At 43.5% G+C, this 16,050-nt stretch overlaps 12 non-coding genes across 12 annotated transcripts; all 12 read left to right on the top strand.

Annotated features, from left to right (window-relative positions):
• Positions 1-1,284: 1,284 nt before the first annotated feature.
• TRNAL-UAG (transfer RNA leucine (anticodon UAG)) lies at positions 1,285-1,367 on the top strand. Its single transcript has one exon. It is a non-coding gene; the product is annotated as a tRNA-Leu (tRNA).
• A 632-nt stretch (positions 1,368-1,999) lies between these two features.
• TRNAL-CAG (transfer RNA leucine (anticodon CAG)) lies at positions 2,000-2,082 on the top strand. The gene has a single exon. It is a non-coding gene; the product is annotated as a tRNA-Leu (tRNA).
• A 2,287-nt stretch (positions 2,083-4,369) lies between these two features.
• On the top strand, positions 4,370-4,452 carry TRNAL-AAG (transfer RNA leucine (anticodon AAG)). The gene has a single exon. It is a non-coding gene; the product is annotated as a tRNA-Leu (tRNA).
• A 1,024-nt stretch (positions 4,453-5,476) lies between these two features.
• On the top strand, positions 5,477-5,559 carry TRNAL-UAG (transfer RNA leucine (anticodon UAG)). The gene has a single exon. It is a non-coding gene; the product is annotated as a tRNA-Leu (tRNA).
• Positions 5,560-6,190: 631 nt separating this feature from the next.
• TRNAL-CAG (transfer RNA leucine (anticodon CAG)) lies at positions 6,191-6,273 on the top strand. Its single transcript has one exon. It is a non-coding gene; the product is annotated as a tRNA-Leu (tRNA).
• Positions 6,274-8,565: 2,292 nt separating this feature from the next.
• TRNAL-AAG (transfer RNA leucine (anticodon AAG)) lies at positions 8,566-8,648 on the top strand. The gene has a single exon. It is a non-coding gene; the product is annotated as a tRNA-Leu (tRNA).
• A 1,023-nt stretch (positions 8,649-9,671) lies between these two features.
• On the top strand, positions 9,672-9,754 carry TRNAL-UAG (transfer RNA leucine (anticodon UAG)). The gene has a single exon. It is a non-coding gene; the product is annotated as a tRNA-Leu (tRNA).
• Positions 9,755-10,385: 631 nt separating this feature from the next.
• TRNAL-CAG (transfer RNA leucine (anticodon CAG)) lies at positions 10,386-10,468 on the top strand. Its single transcript has one exon. It is a non-coding gene; the product is annotated as a tRNA-Leu (tRNA).
• Positions 10,469-12,482: 2,014 nt separating this feature from the next.
• On the top strand, positions 12,483-12,565 carry TRNAL-CAG (transfer RNA leucine (anticodon CAG)). The gene has a single exon. It is a non-coding gene; the product is annotated as a tRNA-Leu (tRNA).
• A 191-nt stretch (positions 12,566-12,756) lies between these two features.
• Positions 12,757-12,839, top strand: TRNAL-AAG (transfer RNA leucine (anticodon AAG)). The gene has a single exon. It is a non-coding gene; the product is annotated as a tRNA-Leu (tRNA).
• Positions 12,840-14,578: 1,739 nt separating this feature from the next.
• Positions 14,579-14,661, top strand: TRNAL-CAG (transfer RNA leucine (anticodon CAG)). The gene has a single exon. It is a non-coding gene; the product is annotated as a tRNA-Leu (tRNA).
• Positions 14,662-14,853: 192 nt separating this feature from the next.
• Positions 14,854-14,936, top strand: TRNAL-AAG (transfer RNA leucine (anticodon AAG)). Its single transcript has one exon. It is a non-coding gene; the product is annotated as a tRNA-Leu (tRNA).
• Positions 14,937-16,050: the final 1,114 nt, after the last annotated feature.

Here is a 16,050-nt window from a genome sequence, read left to right as displayed (position 1 = left end):
TACTTTTTTCTTGAGAGAGAAAAAATCTGATCATTTCCTTCACATGGGCTTATATGGTTGTCTACTTGGAAAAGTGCAGTGAGTTTTTTTCTTGCTCTAGCCACTCATAACCTAAGATGTGTGCTTTTTTTGGTTCACAATATCTTTCCCTCTCTGTAGATGATCAAGCAACATGTGGTCAGGATGGCCGATTGGTCTAAGGCGCTGCGTTAAGGCCACAGTCTCTCCTGGAGACGTGGGTTCGAATCCCACTTCTGACAAAACTTTAAGTCCATTTTGTCTCTGAGTTCTTTTAGAATCTCAGCTAAAAATTGGCAGTGCATATAATATCTGAATAAGTAACAAACTTCAGTTTCAACTGCAAATTAATTTGCCCAATTCTGTCTTCAAGCTCGTATAATATTCTTCTAGCACTCGTGGTGTTTTATGTGTTTTTTGGGGGGTGCTTAAAAAGTCCCTTTTATTAATGAAATGGGTTACATTCAGTCTTGTGATATTTTTGGTTTCCAATAAGTAGATTGTTAATTTTATGTAACCTCATTTTCTAATGCTCCATTCAAGAGATGTTTCCACTATGAAATGCAGAGCAAGGGGAAAGAGCACAAGTGATAGAGCGAGTGAGTGAGAAGGGGTGTTGAGGAAGGAGAGAATGAAACAAAGACAGAGTGAGTGAACGGCAGGTAGGCCTAGAAGAGGAGACTAGAAGTGAAGGCGACATACTTTGCCATGCTTTTGACCTCCCACCCATCCCAAACTGACCACAAACGTACCATCTATGCAACGTTGGTATGCAGAAATTCACGCCTCAGCCAGTGAGGGTAAGTCCCAGGCCAGGGGCTAGAGAGCAAAAGACTGCATGTGCTCAGACGTTCCCTGCTAGGGACAGGTGATCTGAAACAAGGTCTGCTCTCTTGTATCCAGCAAGGATCTAGAAATCCTGCATGAATCTGCAAGGCACAATGACAGCATACATTTGCATAATATGCCCCACCTTCTGCCTTCCTACTTCCTGTGCAGTAGTTGTTTGTGTAGAGAGAGAGGTCGCATGCAAGGTAATTTTGTGAGTAGGATACAGGACCCTAAATAGCTGGTGAGAGGTATGAGGTATTCTAAAAGCATAAAAATTGTACACCTGTGAAATGAAATGCTTTCACATGTGATCTTCTGTGTTTATTGTCCTGTGCATAAAGTTGCACCTTGTGTTTGAAGGTTTAAATTATTTCAGGCTTGCATGGAGGCAGAAATTTATGAGTGACTTTTATACATTTCTTAAGACTCTGCACTGTCAGGATGGCCGAGTGGTCTAAGGCGCTGTGTTTAGGCCGCAGTCTCCTCTGGAGGCGTGGGTTCGAATCCCACTTCTGACATGACTTTTGGAGATGTAATCTCCTTTTTCAGGTTAACATCTGATGGAAGTTGCATCTGTTGGTCTTCACCTGGGATGTGATTCCGTCCTCATCTAGTCAAGAGAGCTGGGGTTTCTCATATATTTCGGTTGTATAAAGTCTTGCTGACAAAGTGCAGTCCTTACTATATGAGCATAGGACCCATGTAAGAGCTCATCTGGAAGAGTCATGCTCTTGTATGCCCTGGCCAGACAGGCCATGCAAATATGGAAGAATGCCTAGCATCTGGTAGACAGTTGGACTCCAGCACACTTACGGCAATTTCCTCAGGGCTGTGATCAGGGGCTGCTTAGATTTGCGTATTCCACCCTATGTTGTGACATTGAAATTCCTTGTTGAATTTGCTTTAGCTAGCCAAGAGGTGGCTGTTGACTCAATTTCAAAGCAGCTTTGGGCCGTTCAAGTGGCTGGTTAATAGCACTTTCTCTTTGTACGCCTTAAAGGTCTAAAGAGTTCTTCATAGGTACTGCTCTCTATGGATTGGTCAAAGATCTGTTGGAAGTACTTATAATAGGATAAATAAATTGAGGGCATGCCTTTTCGGTACCCCACTTGCATGGCTGTCTGGCCTGTGGAAGGTTCCACAAATGCAAGTCAGGATGGCCGAGTGGTCTAAGGCGCTGCGTTCAGGTCGCAGTCTCTTCTGGAGGCGTGGGTTCAAGTCCCACTTCTGACAATTGTGTTTACTCTACTTTTTTCTTGAGAGAGAAAAAATCTGATCATTTGCCTCACATGGGCTTATATGGTTGTCTACTTGGAAAAGTGCAGTGAGTTTTTTTCTTGCTCTAGCCACTCATGACCTAAGATGTGTGCTTTTTTTGTTTCACAATATCTTTCCCTCTCTGTAGATGATCAAGCAACATGTGGTCAGGATGGCCGAGTGGTCTAAGGCGCTGCGTTAAGGCCGCAGTCTCTCCTGGAGGCGTGGGCTCAAATCCCACTTCTGACAAAACTTTAAGTCCATTTTGTCTCTGAGTTCTTTTAGAATCTCAGCTAAAAATTGGCAGTGCATATAATATCTGAATAAGTAACAAACTTCAGTTTCAACTGCAAATTAATTTGCCCAATTCTGTCTTCAAGCTCGTATAATATTCTTCTAGCACTCGTGCTGTTTTATGTGTTTTTTGGGGGGTGCTTAAAAAGTCCCTTTTATTAATGAAATGGGTTACATTCAGTCTTGTGATATTTTTGGTTTCCAATAAGTAGATTGTTAATTTTATGTAACCTCATTTTCTAATGCTCCATTCAAGAGATGTTTCCACTATGAAATGCAGAGCAAGGGGAAAGAGCACAAGTGATAGAGCGAGTGAGTGAGAAGGGGTGTTGAGGAAGGAGAGAATGAAACAAAGACAGAGTGAGTGAACGGCAGGTAGGCCTAGAAGAGGAGACTAGAAGTGAAGGCGACATACTTTTCCCTGCTTTTGACCTCCCACCCATCCCAAACCGACCACAAACGTACCATCTATGCAACGTTGGTATGCAGAAATTCACGCCTCAGCCAGTGAGGGTAAGTCCCAGGCCAGGGGCTAGAGAGCAAAAGACTGCATGTGCTCAGACGTTCCCTGCTAGGGACAGTTGATCTGAAACAAGGTCTGCTCTCTTGTATCCAGCAAGGATCTAGAAATCCTGCATGAATCTGCAAGGCACAATGACAGCATACATTTGCATAATATGCCCCACCTTCTGCCTTCCTACTTCCTGTGCAGTAGTTGTTTGTGTAGAGAGAGAGGTCGCAGGCAAGGTAATTTTGTGAGTATAATACAGGACCCTAAATAGCTGGTGAGAGGTATGAGGTATTCTAAAAGCATAAAAATTGTACACCTGTGAAATGAAATGCTTTCACATGTGATCTTCTGTGTTTATTGACCTGTGCATAAAGTTGCACCTTGTGTTTGAAGGTTTAAATTATTTCAGGCTTGCATGGAGGCAGAAATTTCTGAGTGACTTTTATACATTTCTTAAGACTCTGCACTGTCAGGATGGCCGAGTGGTCTAAGGCGCTGTGTTTAGGCCGCAGTCTCCTCTGGAGGCGCGGGTTCAAATCCAACTTCTGACGTGACTTTTGGAGATGTAATCTCCTTTTTCAGGTTAACATCTGATGGAAGTTGCATCTGTTGGTCTTCACCTGGGATGTGATTCCGTCCTCATCTAGTCAAGAGAGCTGGGGTTTCTCATATATTTCGGTTGTATAAAGTCTTGCTGACAAAGTGCAGTCCTTACTATATGAGCATAGGACCCATGTAAGAGCTCATCTGGAAGAGTCATGCTCTTGTATGCCCTTGCCAGACAGGCCATGCAAATATGGAAGAATGCCTAGCATCTGGTAGACAGTTGGACTCCAGCACACTTACGGCAATTTCCTCAGGGCTGTGATCAGGGGCTGCTTAGATTTGCGTATTCCACCCTATGTTGTGACATTGAAATTCCTTGTTGAATTTGCTTTAGCTAGCCAAGAGGTGGCTGTTGACTCAATTTCAAAGCAGCTTTGGGCCTTTCAAGTGGCTGGTTAATAGCACTTTCTCTTTGTACGCCTTAAAGGTCTTAAGAGTTCTTCATAGGTACTGCTCTCTATGGATTGTTCAAAGATCTGTTGGAAGTACTTATAATAGGATAAATAAATAGAGGGCATGCCTTTTCGGTACCCCACTTGCATGGCTGTCTGGCCTGTGGAAGGTTCCACAAATGCAAGTCAGGATGGCGGAGTGGTCTAAGGTGCTGCGTTCAGGTCGCAGTCTCTTATGGAGGCGTGGGTTCAAATCCCACTTCTGACAATTGTGTGTTTACTCTACTTTTTTCTTGAGAGAGAAAAAATCAGATCATTTCCCTCACATGGGCTTATATGGTTGTCTACTTGGAAAAGTGCAGTGAGTTTTTTTCTTGCTCTAGCCACTCATGACCTAAGTTGTGTGCTTTTTTTGGTTCACAATATCTTTCCCTCTCTGTAGATGATCAAGCAACATGTGGTCAGGATGGCCGAGTGGTCTAAGGCGCTGCGTTAAGGCCGCAGTCTCTCCTGGAGGCGTGGGTTCGAATCCCACTTCTGACAAAACTTTAAGTCCATTTTGTCTCTGAGTTCTTTTAGAATCTCAGCTAAAAATTGGCAGTGCATATAATATCTGAATAAGTAACAAACTTCAGTTTCAACTGCAAATTAATTTGCCCAATTCTGTCTTCAAGCTCGTATAATATTCTTCTAGCACTCGTGGTGTTTTATGTGTTTTTTGGGGGGTGCTCAAAAAGTCCCTTTTATTAATGAAATGGGTTACAATCAGTCTTGTGATATTTTTGGTTTCCAATAAGTAGATTGTTAATTTTATGTAACCTCATTTTCCAATGCTCCATTCAAGAGATGTTTCCACTATGAAATGCAGAGCAAGGGGAAAGAGCACAAGTGATAGAGCGAGTGAGTGAGAAGGGGTGTTGAGGAAGGAGAGAATGAAACAAAGACAGAGTGAGTGAACGGCAGGTATGCCTAGAAGAGGAGACTAGAAGTGAAGGCGACATACTTTTCCCTGCTTTTGACCTCCCACCCATCCCAAACCGACCACAAACGTACCATCTATGCAACGTTGGTATGCAGAAATTCACGCCTCAGCCAGTGAGGGTGAGTCCCAGGCCAGGGGCTAGAGAGCAAAAGACTGCATGTGCTCAGACGTTCCCTGCTAGGGACAGTTGATCTGAAACAAGGTCTGCACTCTTGTATCCAGCAAGGATCTAGAAATCCTGCATGAATCTGCAAGGCACAATGACAGCACACATTCGCATAATATACCCCACCTTCTGCCTTCCTACTTCCTGTGCAGTAGTTGTTTGTGTAGAGAGAGAGGTCGCAGGCAAGGTAATTTTGTGAGTCGGATACAGGACCCTAAAAAGCTGGTGAGAGGTATGAGGTATTCTAAAAGCATAAAAATTGTACACCTGTGAAATGAAATGCTTTCACATGTGATCTTCTGTGTTTATTGTCCTGTGCATAAAGTTGCACCTTGTGTTTGAAGGTTTAAATTATTTCAGGCTTGCATGGAGGCAGAAATTTCTGAGTGACTTTTATACATTTCTTGAGACTCTGCTCTGTCAGGATGGCCGAGTGGTCTAAGGCGCTGTGTTTAGGCCGCAGTCTCCTCTGGAGGCGTGGGTTTGAATCCCACTTCTGACATGACTTTTGGAGATGTAATCTCCTTTTTCAGGTTAACATCTGATGGAAGTTGCATCTGTTGGTCTTCACCTGGGATGTGATTCCGTCCTCATCTAGTCAAGAGAGCTGGGGTTTCTCATATATTTCGGTTGTATAAAGTCTTGCTGACAAAGTGCAGTCCTTACTATATGAGCATAGGACCCATGTAAGAGCTCATCTGGAAGAGTCATGCTCTTGTATGCCCTGGCCAGACAGGCCATGCAAATATGGAAGAATGCCTAGCATCTGGTAGACAGTTGGACTCCAGCACACTTACGGCATTTCCTCAGGGCTGTGATCAGGGGCTGCTTAGATTTGCGTATTCCACCCTATGTTGTGACATTGAAATTCCTTGTTGAATTTGCTTTAGCTAGCCAAGAGGTGGCTGTTGACTCAATTTCAAAGCAGCTTTGGGCCGTTCAAGTGGCTGGTTAAAAGCACTTTCGCTTTGTACGCCTTAAAGGCATAAAGAGTTCTTCATAGGTACTGCTCTCTATGGATTGTTCAAAGATCTGTTGGAAGTACTTATAATAGGATAAATAAATTGAGGGCATGCTTTTTCGGTACCCCACTTGCATGGCTGTCTGGCCTGTGGAAGGTTCTATAAATGCAAGTCAGGATGGCCGAGTGGTCTAAGGCGCTGCGTTCAGGTCGCAGTCTCTTCTGGAGGCGTGGGTTCAAATCCCACTTCTGACAATTGTGTGTTTACTCTACTTTTTTCTTGAGAGAGAAAAAATCTGATCATTTCCTTCACATGGGCTTATATGGTTGTCTACTTGGAAAAGTGCAGTGAGTTTTTTTCTTGCTCTAGCCACTCATAACCTAAGATGTGTGCTTTTTTTTTTGGTTCACAATATCTTTCCCTCTCTGTAGATGATCAAGCAACATGTGGTCAGGATGGCCGATTGGTCTAAGGCGCTGCTTTAAGGCCGCAGTCTCTCCTGGAGACGTGGGTTCGAATCCCACTTCTGAAAAAACTTTAAGTCCATTTTGTCTCTGAGTTCTTTTAGAATCTCAGCTAAAAATTGGCAGTGCATATAATATCTGAATAAGTAACAAACTTCAGTTTCAACTGCAAATTAATTTGCCCAATTCTGTCTTCAAGCTCGTATAATATTCTTCTAGCACTCGTGCTGTTTTATGTGTTTTTTGGGGGGTGCTTAAAAAGTCCCTTTTATTAATGAAATGGGTTACATTCAGTCTTGTGATATTTTTGGTTTCCAATAAGTAGATTGTTAATTTTATGTAACCTCATTTTCTAATGCTCCATTCAAGAGATGTTTCCACTATGAAATGCAGAGCAAGGGGAAAGAGCACAAGTGATAGAGCGAGTGAGTGAGAAGGGGTGTTGAGGAAGGAGAGAATGAAACAAAGACAGAGTGAGTGAAGGGCAGGTAGGCCTAGAAGAGGAGACTAGAAGTGAAGGCGACATACTTTTCCATGCTTTTGACCTCCCACCCATCCCAAACCGACCACAAACGTACCATCTATGCAACGTTGGTATGCAGAAATTCACGCCTCAGCCAGTGAGGGTAAGTCCCAGGCCAGGGGCTAGAGAGCAAAAGACTGCATGTGCTCAGACGTTCCCTGCTAGGGACAGTTGATCTGAAACAAGGTCTGCTCTCTTGTATCCAGCAAGGATCTAGAAATCCTGCATGAATCTGCAAGGCACAATGACAGCATACATTTGCATAATATGCCCCACCTTCTGCCTTCCTACTTCCTGTGCAGTAGTTGTTTGTGTAGAGAGAGAGGTCGCAGGCAAGGTAATTTTGTGAGTATAATACAGGACCCTAAATAGCTGGTGAGAGGTATGAGGTATTCTAAAAGCATAAAAATTGTACACCTGTGAAATGAAATGCTTTCACATGTGATCTTCTGTGTTTATTGACCTCTGCATAAAGTTGCACCTTGTGTTTGAAGGTTTAAATTATTTCAGGCTTGCATGGAGGCAGAAATTTCTGAGTGACTTTTATACATTTCTTAAGACTCTGCACTGTCAGGATGGCCGAGTGGTCTAAGGCGCTGTGTTTAGGCCGCAGTCTCCTCTGGAGGCGCGGGTTCAAATCCAACTTCTGACGTGACTTTTGGAGATGTAATCTCCTTTTTCAGGTTAACATCTGATGGAAGTTGCATCTGTTGGTCTTCACCTGGGATGTGATTCCGTCCTCATCTAGTCAAGAGAGCTGGGGTTTCTCATATATTTCGGTTGTATAAAGTCTTGCTGACAAAGTGCAGTCCTTACTATATGAGCATAGGACCCATGTAAGAGCTCATCTGGAAGAGTCATGCTCTTGTATGCCCTTGCCAGACAGGCCATGCAAATATGGAAGAATGCCTAGCATCTGGTAGACAGTTGGACTCCAGCACACTTACGGCAATTTCCTCAGGGCTGTGATCAGGGGCTGCTTAGATTTGCGTATTCCACCCTATGTTGTGACATTGAAATTCCTTGTTGAATTTGCTTTAGCTAGCCAAGAGGTGGCTGTTGACTCAATTTCAAAGCAGCTTTGGGCCTTTCAAGTGGCTGGTTAATAGCACTTTCTCTTTGTACGCCTTAAAGGTCTTAAGAGTTCTTCATAGGTACTGCTCTCTATGGATTGTTCAAAGATCTGTTGGAAGTACTTATAATAGGATAAATAAATTGAGGGCATGCCTTTTCGGTACCCCACTTGCATGGCTGTCTGGCCTGTGGAAGGTTCCACAAATGCAAGTCAGGATGGCGGAGTGGTCTAAGGTGCTGCGTTCAGGTCGCAGTCTCTTATGGAGGCGTGGGTTCAAATCCCACTTCTGACAATTGTGTGTTTACTCTACTTTTTTCTTGAGAGAGAAAAAATCAGATCATTTCCCTCACATGGGCTTATATGGTTGTCTACTTGGAAAAGTGCAGTGAGTTTTTTTCTTGCTCTAGCCACTCATGACCTAAGTTGTGTGCTTTTTTTGGTTCACAATATCTTTCCCTCTCTGTAGATGATCAAGCAACATGTGGTCAGGATGGCCGAGTGGTCTAAGGCGCTGCGTTAAGGCCGCAGTCTCTCCTGGAGGCGTGGGTTCGAATCCCACTTCTGACAAAACTTTAAGTCCATTTTGTCTCTGAGTTCTTTTAGAATCTCAGCTAAAAATTGGCAGTGCATATAATATCTGAATAAGTAACAAACTTCAGTTTCAACTGCAAATTAATTTGCCCAATTCTGTCTTCAAGCTCGTATAATATTCTTCTAGCACTCGTGGTGTTTTATGTGTTTTTTGGGGGGTGCTCAAAAAGTCCCTTTTATTAATGAAATGGGTTACAATCAGTCTTGTGATATTTTTGGTTTCCAATAAGTAGATTGTTAATTTTATGTAACCTCATTTTCCAATGCTCCATTCAAGAGATGTTTCCACTATGAAATGCAGAGCAAGGGGAAAGAGCACAAGTGATAGAGCGAGTGAGTGAGAAGGGGTGTTGAGGAAGGAGAGAATGAAACAAAGACAGAGTGAGTGAACGGCAGGTATGCCTAGAAGAGGAGACTAGAAGTGAAGGCGACATACTTTTCCCTGCTTTTGACCTCCCACCCATCCCAAACCGACCACAAACGTACCATCTATGCAACGTTGGTATGCAGAAATTCACGCCTCAGCCAGTGAGGGTGAGTCCCAGGCCAGGGGCTAGAGAGCAAAAGACTGCATGTGCTCAGACGTTCCCTGCTAGGGACAGTTGATCTGAAACAAGGTCTGCACTCTTGTATCCAGCAAGGATCTAGAAATCCTGCATGAATCTGCAAGGCAAATGACAGCACACATTCGCATAATATACCCCACCTTCTGCCTTCCTACTTCCTGTGCAGTAGTTGTTTGTGTAGAGAGAGAGGTCGCAGGCAAGGTAATTTTGTGAGTCGGATACAGGACCCTAAAAAGCTGGTGAGAGGTATGAGGTATTCTAAAAGCATAAAAATTGTACACCTGTGAAATGAAATGCTTTCACATGTGATCTTCTGTGTTTATTGTCCTGTGCATAAAGTTGCACCTTGTGTTTGAAGGTTTAAATTATTTCAGGCTTGCATGGAGGCAGAAATTTCTGAGTGACTTTTATACATTTCTTGAGACTCTGCTCTGTCAGGATGGCCGAGTGGTCTAAGGCGCTGTGTTTAGGCCGCAGTCTCCTCTGGAGGCGTGGGTTTGAATCCCACTTCTGACATGACTTTTGGAGATGTAATCTCCTTTTTCAGGTTAACATCTGATGGAAGTTGCATCTGTTGGTCTTCACCTGGGATGTGATTCCGTCCTCATCTAGTCAAGAGAGCTGGGGTTTCTCATATATTTCGGTTGTATAAAGTCTTGCTGACAAAGTGCAGTCCTTACTATATGAGCATAGGACCCATGTAAGAGCTCATCTGGAAGAGTCATGCTCTTGTATGCCCTGGCCAGACAGGCCATGCAAATATGGAAGAATGCCTAGCATCTGGTAGACAGTTGGACTCCAGCACACTTACGGCATTTCCTCAGGGCTGTGATCAGGGGCTGCTTAGATTTGCGTATTCCACCCTATGTTGTGACATTGAAATTCCTTGTTGAATTTGCTTTAGCTAGCCAAGAGGTGGCTGTTGACTCAATTTCAAAGCAGCTTTGGGCCGTTCAAGTGGCTGGTTAAAAGCACTTTCGCTTTGTACGCCTTAAAGGCATAAAGAGTTCTTCATAGGTACTGCTCTCTATGGATTGTTCAAAGATCTGTTGGAAGTACTTATAATAGGATAAATAAATTGAGGGCATGCTTTTTCGGTACCCCACTTGCATGGCTGTCTGGCCTGTGGAAGGCTCTATAAATGCAAGTCAGGATGGCCGAGTGGTCTAAGGCGCTGCGTTCAGGTCGCAGTCTCTTCTGGAGACGTGGGTTCAAATCCCACTTCTGACAATTGTGTGTTTACTCTACTTTTTTCTTGAGAGAGAAAAAATCTGATCATTTCCTTCACATGGGCTTATATGGTTGTCTACTTGGAAAAGTGCAGTGAGTTTTTTTCTTGCTCTAGCCACTCATAACCTAAGATGTGTGCTTTTTTTGGTTCACAATATCTTTCCCTCTCTGTAGATGATCAAGCAACATGTGGTCAGGATGGCCGATTGGTCTAAGGCGCTGCTTTAAGGCCGCAGTCTCTCCTGGAGACGTGGGTTCGAATCCCACTTCTGAAAAAACTTTAAGTCCATTTTGTCTCTGAGTTCTTTTAGAATCTCAGCTAAAAATTGGCAGTGCATATAATATCTGAATAAGTAACAAACTTCAGTTTCAACTGCAAATTAATTTGCCCAATTCTGTCTTCAAGCTCGTATAATATTCTTCTAGCACTCGTGCTGTTTTATGTGTTTTTTGGGGGGTGCTTAAAAAGTCCCTTTTATTAATGAAATGGGTTACATTCAGTCTTGTGATATTTTTGGTTTCCAATAAGTAGATTGTTAATTTTATGTAACCTCATTTTCTAATGCTCCATTCAAGAGATGTTTCCACTATGAAATGCAGAGCAAGGGGAAAGAGCACAAGTGATAGAGCGAGTGAGTGAGAAGGGGTGTTGAGGAAGGAGAGAATGAAACAAAGACAGAGTGAGTGAACGGCAGGTAGGCCTAGAAGAGGAGACTAGAAGTGAAGGCGACATACTTTTCCATGCTTTTGACCTCCCACCCATCCCAAACCGACCACAAACGTACCATCTATGCAACGTTGGTATGCAGAAATTCACGCCTCAGCCAGTGAGGGTAAGTCCCAGGCCAGGGGCTAGAGAGCAAAAGACTGCATGTGCTCAGACGTTCCCTGCTAGGGACAGTTGATCTGAAACAAGGTCTGCTCTCTTGTATCCAGCAAGGATCTAGAAATCCTGCATGAATCTGCAAGGCACAATGACAGCATACATTTGCATAATATGCCCCACCTTCTGCCTTCCTACTTCCTGTGCAGTAGTTGTTTGTGTAGAGAGAGAGGTCGCAGGCAAGGTAATTTTGTGAGTATAATACAGGACCCTAAATAGCTGGTGAGAGGTATGAGGTATTCTAAAAGCATAAAAATTGTACACCTGTGAAATGAAATGCTTTCACATGTGATCTTCTGTGTTTATTGACCTGTGCATAAAGTTGCACCTTGTGTTTGAAGGTTTAAATTATTTCAGGCTTGCATGGAGGCAGAAATTTCTGAGTGACTTTTATACATTTCTTAAGACTCTGCACTGTCAGGATGGCCGAGTGGTCTAAGGCGCTGTGTTTAGGCCGCAGTCTCCTCTGGAGGCGCGGGTTCAAATCCAACTTCTGACGTGACTTTTGGAGATGTAATCTCCTTTTTCAGGTTAACATCTGATGGAAGTTGCATCTGTTGGTCTTCACCTGGGATGTGATTCCGTCCTCATCTAGTCAAGAGAGCTGGGGTTTCTCATATATTTCGGTTGTATAAAGTCTTGCTGACAAAGTGCAGTCCTTACTATATGAGCATAGGACCCATGTAAGAGCTCATCTGGAAGAGTCATGCTCTTGTATGCCCTGGCCAGACAGGCCATGCAAATATGGAAGAATGCCTAGCATCTGGTAGACAGTTGGACTCCAGCACGCTTACGGCAATTTCCTTAGGGCTGTGATCAGGGGCTGCTTAGATTTGCGTATTCCACCCTATGTTGTGACATTGAAATTCCTTGTTGAATTTGCTTTAGCTAGCCAAGAGGTGGCTGTTGACTCAATTTCAAAGCAGCTTTGGGCCTTTCAAGTGGCTGGTTAATAGCACTTTCTCTTTGTACGCCTTAAAGGTCTTAAGAGTTCTTCATAGGTACTGCTCTCTATGGATTGTTCAAAGATCTGTTGGAAGTACTTATAATAGGATAAATAAATTGAGGGCATGCCTTTTCGGTACCCCACTTGCATGGCTGTCTGGCCTGTGGAAGGTTCCACAAATGCAAGTCAGGATGGCCGAGTGGTCTAAGGTGCTGCGTTCAGGTCGCAGTCACTTCTGGAGGCGTGGGTTCAAATCCCACTTCTGACAATTGTGTGTTTACTCTACTTTTTTCTTGAGAGAGAAAAAATCAGATAATTTCCCTCACATGGGCTTATATGGTTGTCTACTTGGAAAAGTGCAGTGAGTTTTTTTCTTGCTCTAGCCACTCATGACCTAAGTTGTGTGCTTTTTTTGGTTCACAATATCTTTCCCTCTCTGTAGATGATCAGTCAAATGTGGTCAGGATGGCCGAGTGGTCTAAGGCGCTGCGTTAAGGGCGCAGTCTCTCCTGGAGGTGTGGGTTCGAATCCCACTTCTGACAAACCTTTAAGTCCATTTTGTCTCTGAGTTCTTTTAGAATCTCAGCTAAAAATTGGCAGTGCATATAATATCTGAATAAGTAACAAACTTCAGTTTCAACTGCAAATTAATTTGCCCAATTCTGTCTTCAAGCTCGTATAATATTCTTCTAGCACTCGTGGTGTTTTATGTGTTTTTTGGGGGGTGCTTAAAAAGTCCCTTTTATTAATGAAATGGGTTACATTCAGACTTGTGATATTTTTGGTTTCCAATAAGTAGATTGTTAATTTTATGTAACCTCATTTTCTAATGCTCCATTCAAGAGATGTTTCCACTATGAAATGCAGAGCAAGGGGAAAGAGCACAAGTGATAGAGCGAGTGAGTGAGAAGGGGTATTGAGGAAGGAGAGAATGAAACAAAGACAGAGTGAGTGAACGGCAGGTAGGCCTAGAAGAGGAGACTAGAAGTGAAGGCGACATACTTTTCCCTGCTTTTGACCTCCCACCCATCCCAAACCGACCACATACGTACCATCTATGCAACGTTGGTATGCAGAAATTCACGCCTCAGCCAGTGAGGGTAAGTCCCAGGCCAGGGGCTAGAGAGCAAAAGACTGCATGTGCTCAGACGTTCTCTGCTAGGGACAGTTGATCTGAAACAAGGTCTGCTCTCTTGTATCCAGCAAGGATCTAGAAATCCTGCATGAATCTGCAAGGCACAATGACAGCATACATTTGCATAATATGCCCCACCTTCTGCCTTCCTACTTCCTGTGCAGTAGTTGTTTGTGTAGAGAGAGAGGTCGCATGCAAGGTAATTTTGTGAGTAGGATACAGGACCCTAAATAGCTGGTGAGAGGTATGAGGTATTCTAAAAGCATAAAAATTGTACACCTGTGAAATGAAATGCTTTCACATGTGATCTTCTGTGTTTATTGTCCTGTGCATAAAGTTGCACCTTGTGTTTGAAGGTTTAAATTATTTCAGGCTTGCATGGAGGCAGAAATTTCTGAGTGACTTTTATACATTTCTTAAGACTCTGCACTGTCAGGATGGCCGAGTGGTCTAAGGCGCTGTGTTTAGGCCGCAGTCTCCTCTGGAGGCGTGGGTTCGAATCCCACTTCTGAAATGACTTTTGGAGATGTAATCTCCTTTTTCAGGTTAACATCTGATGGAAGTTGCATCTGTTGGTCTTCACCTGGGATGTGATTCCGTCCTCATCTAGTCAAGAGAGCTGGGGTTTCTCATATATTTCGGTTGTATAAAGTCTTGCTGACAAAGTGCAGTCCTTACTATATGAGCATAGGACACATGTAAGAGCTCATCTGGAAGAGTCATGCTCTTGTATGCCCTGGCCAGACAGGCCATGCAAATATGGAAGAATGCCTAGCATCTGGTAGACAGTTGGACTCCAGCACACTTACGGCAATTTCCTCAGGGCTGTGATCAGGGGCTGCTTAGATTTGCGTATTCCACCCTATGTTGTGACATTGAAATTCCTTGTTGAATTTGCTTTAGCTAGCCAAGAGGTGGCTGTTGACTCAATTTCAAAGCAGCTTTGGGCCGTTCAAGTGGCTGGTTAATAGCACTTTCTCTTTGTACGCCTTAAAGGTCTTAAGAGTTCTTCATAGGTACTGCTCTCTATGGATTGTTCAAAGATCTGTTTGAAGTACTTATAATAGGATAAATAAATTGAGGGCATGCCTTTTCGGTACCCCACTTGCATGGCTGTCTGGCCTGTGGAAGGTTCCACAAATGCAAGTCAGGATGGCCGAGTGGTCTAAGGCGCTGCGTTCAGGTCGCAGTCTCTTCTGGAGGCGTGGGTTCAAATCCCACTTCTGACAATTGTGTGTTTACTCTACTTTTTTCTTGAGAGAGAAAAAATCTGATCATTTGCCTCACATGGGCTTATATGGTTGTCTACTTGGAAAAGTGCAGTGAGTTTTTTTCTTGCTCTAGCCACTCATGACCTAAGATGTGTGCTTTTTTTGTTTCACAATATCTTCCCCTCTCTGTAGATGATCAAGCAACATGTGGTCCGGATGGCCGAGTGGTCTAAGGCGCTGCGTTAAGGCCGCAGTCTCTCCTGGAGGCGTGGGTTCAAATCCCACTTCTGACAAAACTTTAAGTCCATTTTGTCTCTGAGTTCTTTTAGAATCTCAGCTAAAAATTGGCAGTGCATATAATATCTGAATAAGTAACAAACTTCAGTTTCAACTGCAAATTAATTTGCCCAATTCTGTCTTCAAGCTCGTATAATATTCTTCTAGCACTCGTGGTGTTTTATGTGTTTTTTGGGGGGTGCTCAAAAAGTCCCTTTTATTAATGAAATGGGTTACATTCAGTCTTGTGATATTTTTGGTTTCCAATAAGTAGATTGTTAATTTTATGTAACCTCATTTTCTAATGCTCCATTCAAGAGATGTTTCCACTATGAAATGCAGAGCAAGGGGAAAGAGCACAAGTGATAGAGCGAGTGAGTGAGAAGGGGTGTTGAGGAAGGAAAGAATTAAACAAAGACAGAGTGAGTGAACGGCAGGTATGCCTAGAAGAGGAGACTAGAAGTGAAGGCGACATACTTTTCCCTGCTTTTGACCTCCCACCCATCCCAAACCGACCACAAACGTACCATCTATGCAACGTTGGTATGCAGAAATTCACGCCTCAGCCAGTGAGGGTGAGTCCCAGGCCAGGGGCTAGAGAGCAAAAGACTGCATGTGCTCAGACGTTCCCTGCTAGGGACAGTTGATCTGAAACAAGGTCTGCACTCTTGTATCCAGCAAGGATCTAGAAATCCTGCATGAATCTGCAAGGCACAATGACAGCACACATTTGCATAATATGCCCCACCTTCTGCCTTCCTACTTCCTGTGCAGTAGTTGTTTGTGTAGAGAGAGAGGTCGCAGGCAAGGTAATTTTGTGAGTCGGATATAGGACCCTAAAAAGCTGGTGAGAGGTATGAGGTATTCTAAAAGCATAAAAATTGTACACCTGTGAAATAAAATGCTTTCACATGTGATCTTCTGTGTTTATTGTCCTGTGCATAAAGTTGCACCTTGTGTTTGAAGGTTTAAATTATTTCAGGCTTGCATGGAGGCAGAAATTTCTGAGTGACTTTTATACATTTCTTAAGACTCTGCTCTGTCAGGATGGCCGAGTGGTCTAAGGCGCTGTGTTTAGGCCGCAGTCTCCTCTGGAGACGTGGGTTCGAATCCCACTTCAGACATGACTTT

This window comes from Lissotriton vulgaris, chromosome 8 (genome assembly GCF_964263255.1).
Source record: "Lissotriton vulgaris chromosome 8, aLisVul1.2, whole genome shotgun sequence".
NCBI lineage: Eukaryota > Metazoa > Chordata > Amphibia > Caudata > Salamandridae > Lissotriton > Lissotriton vulgaris.
Note: the sequence above shows the minus strand (reverse complement) of the source record. Positions and strands in the feature narration are given on the sequence as shown.